We start from the raw sequence: 12055 nt of genomic DNA on the forward strand, positions 1-12055 counted from the left end.
TGACCTACGGAAGCACTGTGATTATTTATTGTACACTGTAACTGTCAGTGAAGAGGAAGCCAAAAATGTTGAGGAGTGCACACGTGAACAGGCAAGAAGTAGGGAATGGCACCGATTTCAAACTGGTAGGGTAACTCCATCAAGAGTAAAGACAGTCTGCCACACTTCACCTACCAACCCCTCTCAGAGTTGAAGTAAATGTACATGATGTATCTGTTACCCCAGTGTCAATTCCTTCAGTACAAAGGCAACCCGTTGGGGTTGTGAGCATGAGAGTGAAGCCAGAGAAACATATCTTGAATACATGAAGGAAAGTCATGAAAACTTTATCATGGGGGATAGTGGCTTTGTTATCAATCCAAAATTTTCATTTGATAGGGGCCTCTCCTGATGGAATTGCCATATGTGATTGTTGTGGTGAGGTGTGTATTGAAATCAAATGTCCATATTGTAGTAGAGATAAAAAGCTTGACCATGAGTCTTGCCTGGAAACCCATGAGACAAATTTGAGGTTGAAAAGGTCACATAATTATTACTATCAAGTACAGTGTCAGCTACTTTTATGTGAAAGAGAATTTTGTGATTTTATTGTGTGGACAAAAGTTGATTTTCATAGTGAGAGAATCAGTATAGATCATTAATTTTGTCAGAATATAGTTCAGTCATCACAATTTTTCTTTAAAAATTCCATTTTACCTGAATTAGTGGGAAAACTATATTCTCGGCGATTCTCAGTTGTTGAGCCATCTAAGAATGTTACATTGGTTGATTCAGAATTTCAGTGTGGGCCCAGTAATGGAGGGGGAACATCATAATCCACTAATTCTGTAATGATGACGATGAAAATAGAATTGTCAAACTCCGTACAGACCAGATGATGGTGCTGTGATAGGCTGTGATAACCAGAATGGTCGGTACGAGTGTTTGCACTTCAGATGTGTTAAAGATATGAGAGCATCAACGGTAACTGGTATTGCCCAAACTGTCGAAAACTTCCTTTGTTCAAGCCGTCAAAGAAATAGTGTAATTTTTAGCTTTACCATTTTGCATTAGTTTCATGATTTTTATCAAACCAAAATTTAGTTCATGTAAATATACTTGTGGATGGGTTTGACGACTTTCCATAACATCTTTCCATACTTTTTGCATACAACAGTCTTTCAAAACATAGACAGTATGTCTTGCTTCTCCTGTCCGATCTTAAAATTAACATAATTTTTTCATATTCCTTGCATGTGGATGGTCTTTCATATTTTATACTTCAACATGACTGAAGATATACCTTCCACATTCTATGCATATAAACTGCCTCACGTACAATCACATGACGTAGACTCCATAATACTTGGAATGGACTTTTCTAATCACGCCAGAAACTATTTATTTTTAAACGTCTTGGTAAAAACAATTTATTATCATAAAAATTGTTTCTGACACTGCATTTCCTGTGTGTTTTTATGACTTTCCTTCATGTTTTCACAATATTTCACACTCCTTGCATTGCAATGGTCTTTCACATTCATTCTCATGAAATATACTTCTGCAGGTCACTTTAATTGCCACACTCTTTGTATTGAGATTGTCTTTCATATATAGCCGTGTAATAAAATTGCTTCCGTAGGTCAGATCTTTACAACATTCTTTGCATTGAAGTGGTCTCTCATATTCAGCCATATTATTATGGCTTGGTGTCAAATCATTATCACAGCTTTGCAATGGAGTGGTCTTTCATATATTATTATGGCTTGGTGTCAAATCATTATCACAGCTTTGCAATGAAGTGGTCTTTCATATTCAGCCATATTCTTATGGCATGGTCACATGGTGTCAAATCATTATCACACTCAGTGATCTCCCCAGGATTTTCTGATAGAGTGGCGGCTAATTTGCATAACAATAAATGTAATTGTTATGGTAATGAGTTTCTATTGTTTACCAAAAATTATAGAGTGGCGGCCACCACTCTATAATAGCTCTGGGGAGAACACTGACACTTTTTGCATTTGGTGGTCTTTCATATTCAGCCACATTATTATGGCTGGAAACAATATGTGTGTCAAATCATTGCCACATTGCACAGGAAAATCTATGTCTCCGAGTCCAGCTGATATGGGTCTTGGTTACAATGTGAACGCTTCAATATTGTTGTTGCAAGCAGTGACAATCATTCAGTTCTGTCACATGTATGGGTCAGCACAAGTATCTTTTTCTTGTTAACAATGGAATAGTACACTTTTCTATCGTCATCAACAGTTCACAAGATGAGCAATACTGTATGTCATATTCAAACTTTATATTGCAATATAGATGTCATACAATGCAACTATAATAATGTAATTGGAGCTTTTCTTATTGTACTTCAGCTTGAAAGCTTAGAAGACATACACTTTGCACTGATTTAGCTTTAAAACAAAGTGCAATACAGTTTGATTTTGGTAATGTTCAATGCCTACATGTACCCCTGAAAAATATGTTGTTTTTCTGAAACATTATGATTTTCTTTCTATGAAGACTATTTCTTGAATTATGTCAATATAAATATTTCAGAGTACTAAGGTCACTTTGTAAATATTTCTCATGGTCAGTGAACAGTAACTTCCAATTTGTTGTAGTCACTGCCTACATTAAAAAAGTTGTACCTTTAAAATTGACAGTCTTGTTTGGCAGTCAAGTGAAACTTGAATGTCACTGTGAAATAAATTACCAATGTTCCTGACAATGTAAAATATGGATGTGTTTTTCCTTTCAGAATTGTATTGAATGTGATAAGTAATACAGAATTTATGTCTTCATGTGTCCTGAGCCAGTGGTAATCTCTTAATTCTAACTTTCACTTACTTCTTATAAGAGTTTATCATATACCTAGATTCACGTACCCATGTAAACCTATGGGAAAAGGCGCTCGTACAGGTGTGTAATAAGTTGCCGTATCACGCCCAGGCACACTTTGCCCAAATAAGGTAGTATGCGCGCTTTTTCGAACTTTTCCGTTGTCGTTGCTACGCGCGTTGCTATCCACGTACATTCCATTCGAAAGCACGTCAGCGCGAGATTCGAACCCGTTTCTATGCGCTTCGCTCGTAGTTTTGAAGCAAATTGTAGACAGTTCGAATCTTATTCCAATCAAAATTGGTTTAAAACAAGAGCTTGATAGTCTCCTCTCAATGTTTTGCTGAGAAAGTGTATTTTAATGAGCAGGATCAACTATTCATCTGTGCTCATTCTGTAGTGACATTGGCGTTCGCATAGAACAAGCTCGTGACGCGTTCCACAACAGAACAAATGACAACATCCTTCATATTAATCCGCAAAGTTGCGTGGCTCATGTTTTTTTTTTAATTTACGCCCATAACTTTAACAAAATTTTATTGAAAAATACTGAAACATATCACAACCGTTCAATAAGGTATATGATAAAACCTTTACGGCCAGATACGGGTTTTGCGGACCTCGGTCGTATGGCGTACGGGCCCTCACACGCTCGGGCCCTTCCGCCGTACAACCTTGGTCTGCAAAACCCGTATCTGGGCCGTAAAGATTAGTAAATCAGACAGCCTAATCCGAACCACAACAATTAAGGTATGTGATTAGAAATGCAAAACAGAGACGGACATTCCTTACCACACAATTATGGTATACTATGAGATTTGAAATGCAAAACAGAGACAGTCTTCTCCAACATTGTATGACTAAAATTTTACCTGCAGCACAGAGTCGGCGCACAGAGTCGGACATATACCACCTCAAATTTGGTATGTGATTTGAAACTGAAAATAGAGACAGGCTTCCTCTATCTCAAACAATTCTGGTATGTGATTAGAAATAGAATATAGAGACAGGCTTCTTCTATCTCAAACAATTCTGGTGTATGATTAGAAAAAGAAGTAGAGACAGGCTTCTTCTATCTCAAACAATTCTGGTATGTGATTACAAATAGAAAATAGAGACAGGCTTCTTCTATCTCAAACAATTCTGGTATGTGATTAGAAATAGAAAATAGAGACAGGCTTCCTCTATCTCAAACAATTCTGGTATGTGATTAGAAATAGAATATAGAGACAGGCTTCTTCTATCTCAAACAATTCTGGTGTATGATTAGCAATAGAAAACAGAGAGAGGTTTCTATTTCAAATGAACATTCTTCCAGTTCAGTCTTCTTATTTTGTCTGTTCATCGCTCTGTCATATCTGAAAGGAAACAGAAAAACACAAAACCAATTATGTAAACTATTGTACATGTTTTACCAATGACCGTTTGAGGGAGAGACTCTGCCTTAAGGAACACCCTTTGTTGGTGAGATGCTTTATAATAAATCAAAACCAAATCACCAATGGTGATTTCACACTTGTTTAGAGGAAATTGGGGTTGAATAGGTCTGATAGCTTTTCAAAAAGATGAAAACAAAGTGAACACTTTCTTTAACAGAACATGAAATAGTATACTATTGCTGTGGCAGACATATCGCATGTGATAACAAACATCACACCCATACTTGACTTTACATGGTAATTTATATAAATCCATTCTGATATGAAGTACTACTGTATTCAAAACACAACCTGAATTAAATAGATTCACTCTTCTGGACATTTTCTTGAAGTATAATAAGTCAATAAACTTTAACAGGACATAATACTACATGTAGTATATTACAATGTCTTTATATGTCTGTCATTAAATATTGGTGTAGGTTAAATAGTTTACCAGGAAATCATATTCTGAAACAGGCACTTCAAGAAAACATAGATATAAATTCTCCTTGGGCAAATTTTATTCTTTGTAATTTGGGAAGTTACAATCATATGAATGTCTTCAACTCCTTAAGAGTGACATCATATGCCCAGTTAAACAAGAAATTAAAAAGGAAGATATCAAGCGAGTATTTGAATTCTTGGAGAGAGAATGTCAAGCGATACAAGAAAAAATGGAGGTGGTAATAAATTGCGTACATATAGAACTTTCAAGACCGGATTTTATTTTGAAAAATACTTAAATAATTTGTCAATTTTACTCTTCGCAGAGCTTTATCGAAATTTAGATTGAGTGATCATAGTTTAAATATTGAATTGGGTAGGAAAAGTAAGCCAAAATTGCCTTTGAATGATAGACTTTGTCTCAGATGTGATAGCAATGAAATAGATGATGAGTTTCATTTTATCCTCATGTAAAAAGTTTATCACTGAACGAGTTTTATTGTTACAGGAAAGTGGAATAGATTGCTCCACTTTTTCCGGTGTCACACAAAAAGAAACGGCCCTTAAAAGGGTTATGGAGTATAATTTTTTAGATCTTGCTATATTCTTGAAGAACACTGATTTGTGCTGACCCTCCAGTAGCCTTCCCACTGTTAAAACAGTTTGCTTATTGTACAACTTGGATACTTTGTTGTCCTCTCGAAAGTGTTCAGTTTTGTACTTTGTCCAATTTTGGAATGTACCATACCACACTCTCTGCTAGTGTGAGTTGAGTATAATAAAGATTGATTGATTGATTGATTTGATTGATTGACAATCTTGACAATGACAAACAGACATTAGGTAGAAAGAATAAACAAAGGGGGAATGCAATTTTATCATGCCATCACTGTGTACTTCATCAAATGGCAAAGCATTCCTATCGATTCACTTTTTCTTTTGCCCAAATGATAGACCCAACATGGTTTTAAGTCCAGATGGTTTCCAAAGGTATAAAGAGGGTGGCCAGTTTGGGTGTCTTTCATCATACAACATAAATGGTTTCTCTTATTAGGAAAGAAAGGAAGGTACACTTAGTGTTCACCTGGTACACTGTTCAGTCACGAAAATGAAAACATTTCATTCAATTCTATGTACTGACCAATTTTTAGATTACAAAACTTAATGAAATGCAATAGGAACTTCTGTAAGTTACAGTTCAGGACTTTTAGCCATATATGAGAATCAGTGAATTGATAAGACGATTTATTTTGCGAAGCAGTATACTTCTCAAAGCCAGGCCATGGACGTTTATCGGAGTATGATATTCCAAGCCAACTGGTATTATCCTATATCATTAACTGAGTAAATGGCAAGCTGCAAGCAAGCTTTCGTGTAGAATTAAAGCAAAACGACAGAGAGAAATGTGTGCACGTCGCTGGTGTCCCGACGGAGTACGTCACATCACAGTCCCTCTATCCACTGTGGTCACATCAAAGAATGCTGAACGGCAAATGCAAAATGGCAGGAAAGTTGAACATTCGTATCATGCTAGCGGGAATGTATGCACTGATGCAAAGCAGTATTATTTGCTGAGCGATCGGTCAAATAATCGAGTCACCATTAAAAATGTTCACATTTGTGCAGGTAATTGTTGATATAAAATAGGAACAGCAATAATACCTGTCAGAAAATGGTCCGAGCCGACTTTGTTTGGAATACTTCGATGGCGTCCAGTCCTTCCGATCGATAGCACAGATCCAACTTTTCCGCCTTTTCATGGACAAAAATTTTGTTCTTTCATCTGGGTAATCGATAATTTTTTAACTGTATGATAGGATAGTTGGGCCTCAGGCCGACAGATCGATTATAGCTGCCGACCACTACGCAAAATGTTCGCGTTCTGCATCGATTACGAGAAGGTAAACAAAAGACCCACACACACGTGTACACGTTGTTGATTCACTGAGCGGTGCGGGTTGCCCCACAAGATGGCGGATGACCTCGTGACCTGACCTCGTGACGTCAATTGAAAAGCATCTATTACCATATACCTTGAGTGCCGGAAATATCCGGCACAATTAAATAGGCGTATTTGCTTCGTTTTTGTCGCTAAAAATCCCGTAATTTCAGCGCCTGCAAGCAGCGCAACTAAGATTGATGTATTCCGATCTGGCCTGAATGTGATTGCGCCACCGTACGTCCGAATATGGCCAAAATCCGGAAGCAAATGTCATGACCCATGACCTCGACCCTGAAAGGTCAGGCTGATCACTGAAGCGTCGTGCTGATTGTTTACAGTTTGACAGAAGTACGGACGATCACGAAGATGTTTATGGGTTTTTTTAATGAAATGAAACGTTTATTTATTAAAAACAAATGATTTATATGTAAATATGTTCTATTAACAGCAATATTCGTGAATGAAACTAGAGGAAATACAGTGTTTTACTAAAAGCCAGTGAAATTTTATAGCAGCTATATTATCAATATGACTGGTCACATTACTGGTCATGTGTTTGGTCATGTGATATGTTGTTCCCTAAAATATATTTTTTAAATATTGTGAAATATTTTTTTATAAATCATAAACATTTTAGATGCATGTTTCTGCAAGGAAGACTTAATTAAAGCAGGTGTTTACAAATATAAAATGTGTTGATTTTCAAATACAGAATCATGTCAGATGCTTATGTTTATGGTTTATTTACTCTGCCTTTGTGAGAAAAATCTTAAATAGGTACATCTATAAATAAAGTAAAGGGTAGTTATTATTACATATATGTAAAGACAATGCCATGAAAATTGCAACTGTATTCAAATTTGCATCATTTTATGGATTCAAAACACGTCCTGATGCTTCAAATATTCATATTCTTTGCCAACTCTGGTCACATGACGTGTCATGTGATCAGTCACGTGACCTGGAAATACAAAATTTATGTATGAAAAAGTGGGAAATTTCATGCTGATTCAGAAAATATATGGTTTATTGGTACTTACTTAATTTTTACTCTAAGCAGTGTTCATGCAATGACCACACCCCAGATTTTATCAATATTTACATAAGGGGCCTGGTATATAGGAATACATTGGCCTTGGTAGTCAAGGGGTTAATTAGCAAGTATTATACCATTGCAAAGTCTCTGTGCAACCAGGTGACACATTCTGACTCAGCATGATCTAACAGCAGATTCCTGCATAAAATTTTGATTTCAAAACTTGAATCACTTTTTAATAGCATGGAAAGAGCAAAACATAGGAGAAACTTAGATGACAAAGCCTTATAAGGGAAAGAGAGATGTACCACATGACTCCGTGCAACCAGGTGACACATTGTGACTCAGCATACTCCTAAAGCAGACGACTGCATAAAATTTTGATTTTGAATCACTTTGTAATAGTATAAAAAGAGCAAAACCAATGAGAAAAATTAGCATTCACAGCCTTAGCACAGTAAGAGAGATGCACCAGAGTGTCCGTGCAACCAGGTGACACATGGTGACTCAGCATACTAAAAATGCAGTTCCTGCAAAATATTTAGATTAGACAACTTAAATCAGTTGGCGATAGCATAGAAAGATGAACCAATGAGAAAACTTAGAAGTCACAGCCTTAGCACAGTAAGAGAGATGCACCAGAATGTCCGTGCAACCAGGTGACACATGGTGACTCAGCATACTAAAAATGCAGTTCCTGCAAAATATTTAGATTAGACAACTTAAATCAGTTGGCGTTGCATAGAAAGATGAAAACCAATGAGAAAACTTAGAAGTCACAGCCTTAGCACAGTAAGAGAGATGCACCAGAGTGTCCGTGCAACCAGGTGACACATGGTGACTCAGCATACTAAAAATGCAGTTCCTGCAAAATATTTAGATTAGACAACTTAAATCAGTTGGCGATAGCATAGAAAGATGAAAACCAATGAGAAAACTTAGAAGTCACAGCCTTAGCACAGTAAGAGAGATGCACCAGAGTGTCCGTGCAACCACGTGACACATGGTGACTAGCATACTAACCAGATATGAACTGTAAATGCTCACGTGTTTCATTATATATTGAAGCACGGTCCGGACCGTGATTGAAGTTATGTGTAAATTTGAACTTTGCCACATGTTTGCAACTTCATCGAAATTATTATGATCAACATAATGAACAATAATCACCGCCGATTAATTCTAAAAGGTCATGAAGTATACAAATATGTAATTAGCTGAAATAAAAATATTAAAGTAATTTTACTGCTCTTATTGTATCACCACTTTATCTAGCAAGTGTAATTACCGTTGGCCAAGTCCTTCAAGCCATATATGACGAGCTGTGAAAGCTCATTAGATATGCAAATTATAAATAAGCTGACATGAAAATGTGAAATGACTTTCGATATTGTTCTGATCTAGTACCTGGTATAATCATCAATGTACATGCATGTTTTGCCAACTTTGATCAAGTAAATCCCGGTATATATCCCTAATAAGCAAAGTTAATTAAATATGTAAATTAGGAAGTGGCTTTAGTATCTGCAATATGTGTAGCAAATTTTGTCAACTTTGGTCAAGTCAATTCAGACTAATCTCTGATTAGGAAAGTTCATTAAATATGCAAATTAGGAATTGCTGAAGAGAAAATGCTTGATGACTTTCAATAATATTGAATTATAGAGTCTTTAATATACATAGTAAGTTTCATCAATTTTGATCAAGTCCATTAAGATAAATATACCTAATTATGAAAATTCATTTAATATTAAAATTAGGTTTTGGCTGAAGTAAAAATGTCTTTTGACTTTCAATAATGTTATATCACAGTATCTTTGATGTATATAGTAAGTTTCAACAACTACAATCAAGTTAATTCAGATATATATCCCTAATTGGGAAAGTTCATTAAATATGCAAATTCGGAATTGGCTGAAGTAAAAATGTTTAATGACTTTCAAAATGTTGTATCATAGTGGCTTCAATACATGTAGCAAGTTTCATCAACTTTGGTCCAGTCATTTCAAATATATATTCCTAATTAACAAAGTTCATGAAATATGCAAATTAGGAATTGGCTGAAATTAAAACGCTTAATGACTTTCAATAATGTTAAATCATAGTATCTTTAATATACATACCAAGTTTGGTTAATTTTGATCAAGTCAAATCAGACATATATCCCTAGTTAGGAAAGTTCATTAAATATGCAAATTAGCATTTATCTTTCATGTCACCCTTAATGGTTCCCACTGCTGATATATCTTGGTGTGATCAACATTTGTAGCAAATCTCATCAAATTTTGTGTAGTTGTTTTTAATATATATCCATTTTTTCTAAAATCATTAATTATGCAAATGAGCAAAAAGTATGCAAGCCAGACCCACCAAAAACTAATCAGTTCTTGCCATTTGCTAACTGAATATATGGGCTTACACTAATTTGCGGAACAGAATGGAGCGGAACGGAACGGAACCGAATAGCCACACCAAATAAAAATTAGTTTTTTCTTAATTAGAGTCCATTTTTCGTCCACAAAATTTTTGAGCGGAAAAGAATGGAATTAAGAGAGACATTTTGATTTAAATAAAATATATCATTTATTCAACTCTACAAGTAAGGCACCTTAATTTTGAAGTTTCCAAAATGAAAATTATGTCAAATACCACGGGAAACTAGGCTGTAATTTCAATTTGAAGCTACATCTAAATTTACATCTAACCCGTAGCCCGTGAATCACGCCTTATAGAGGGCAGTACCATAGTGTGGAGGGGTGGTCAACCCAAAACAGGGCGTGTCTGTGGCCAACATGTAGTTGTGCACTCTGTTTGTACGATCGCAATAGCTCAACATACTTTTCAAACAATAATTGCAAGTGTACGGCATACAACGACAATTAGGGGTGTAAACACTACCTGCCTTCAAAACTGATCACAAAAGAATGACTTTAAATTGCAAAACGGCCGTAGTTTCATGTTAACGCGTTGATCGACTGTGTATGTAAGTATGAGCGATGCCTTTTGTATGTATTACTGATGTCCTTCGACCTAGTTGTTTAGTCATTCGATAGATTGAGGGGAGAATCATTTGATTTCTAAAGGAGGGGCTGGAGGATTCGGGAGGGGAAATATTGTCAAACCCCCCCCCCCCCACGGAGAATGATAAAATAATTTTCTGCAAAACCCCAAAGTGAGAAAAGAAATGTTACCACTTCCTTGAGAGGAAGGCAAAAATGTGATGCGAGGTGCTGGAATTACCAAAAATGAATGTTTAGAACCGACCTTAGTATTTTGATCTTTGAGATCTGGATATTTAAAAATTTTCTAACGTGGGAAGTGGTTAGATATGCAAAATTCTGCAATAAAGATTACAGGTTGCATGGATGAACTTTGACATGCAAAACATATGCACGTGCACTTCATTTTGACAACAAATGAAATATTGCCTTCAGTTGTGCAGAAAATAATTTGTTTCGCGAGCATGCTTTTGAAAAAAAATGCCGTCATAATGGGTGAAAAAAAATTTGTCTACACCTCCATTTTCACAATCCCCTAAATCAACTGGTGCTCCCGTAAGTCTGCAGACCCTTGGCAACAAAAAACGAAAAAGAAGTGGCATCCGCGCCAATTACAAACAATCAGCAATGCAGTTCAATGTATCCATTTTAGAAATTACGATCCGTCACCGCCTCCCTCTTTTTTTCACCTCCGCGCCAAAAATGTAATTAGGCGCCATGCCATCGAGGTGAATTATTACACAGACCGCCACCTCATAGGCGTTCTGTTGTTTGGGTAGTTTGTAAAAGTATAGTTTATGCTATGTTCAGACGTTCTCTTCCGTAGCCTTAACGTCGGAACGTAGCAGAACTACATTTTTAAAAGCTACCCACTCAACAGAACGCCTGTGCGCGATCTCACATGCCTCATGGTAGCCATATAGCATCCTCCAGCAGATGCGATATCCAGGGTGATGTTTGGATTCAGGTGTAGTTTCAGATTTGAATTATAGCTTCAGTCCAGTAGTCTTATTCATTCCCAGCAGCAGTCTCGGGAGCAGTCTTGCCTGATTATATGTGTAATGTTTGATTTATTGTACTTGTTCTACCACAGTTCCTGAAGTGTGTTTCTATGGAATAAAATTCTTTATTCTTATTCACGATTTTCATCACGGCAAGAGAAACTTCGAAAAACAGATGCATTACTTTAAGGGTTGAAAAGTGATATTTTATTTAAATCCAAATTTCTGTTTTAGATCCGAAATTCCATGCTGTTCCGCTCCAAAATTCAGTGAACGAAAAAAATGGACTCTAATTAAGAGAAACTATTTTTCTTTTTGGTGTGGCTATTCCGTTCCGTTCCGTTCCGTTCCGCTCATTCCGTTCCGCTAATCAGTGTAAGCCG

The 12055-nt window shown here is 36.3% G+C and overlaps 1 long non-coding RNA gene across 1 annotated transcript; it reads right to left on the reverse strand.

Moving 5' to 3' along the window:
- Positions 1-1277: 1277 nt before the first annotated feature.
- LOC139122445 (uncharacterized) lies at positions 1278-6713 on the reverse strand. The gene is made up of 2 exons (XR_011549471.1): positions 6357-6713; positions 1278-4187 (listed from the first exon to the last, which is right to left on the reverse strand). It is a non-coding gene; the product is annotated as an uncharacterized lncRNA (long non-coding RNA).
- Positions 6714-12055: the final 5342 nt, after the last annotated feature.

This window comes from Ptychodera flava, chromosome 22, assembly GCF_041260155.1.
Source record: "Ptychodera flava strain L36383 chromosome 22, AS_Pfla_20210202, whole genome shotgun sequence".
Classification (NCBI taxonomy): Eukaryota; Metazoa; Hemichordata; class Enteropneusta; family Ptychoderidae; genus Ptychodera; species Ptychodera flava.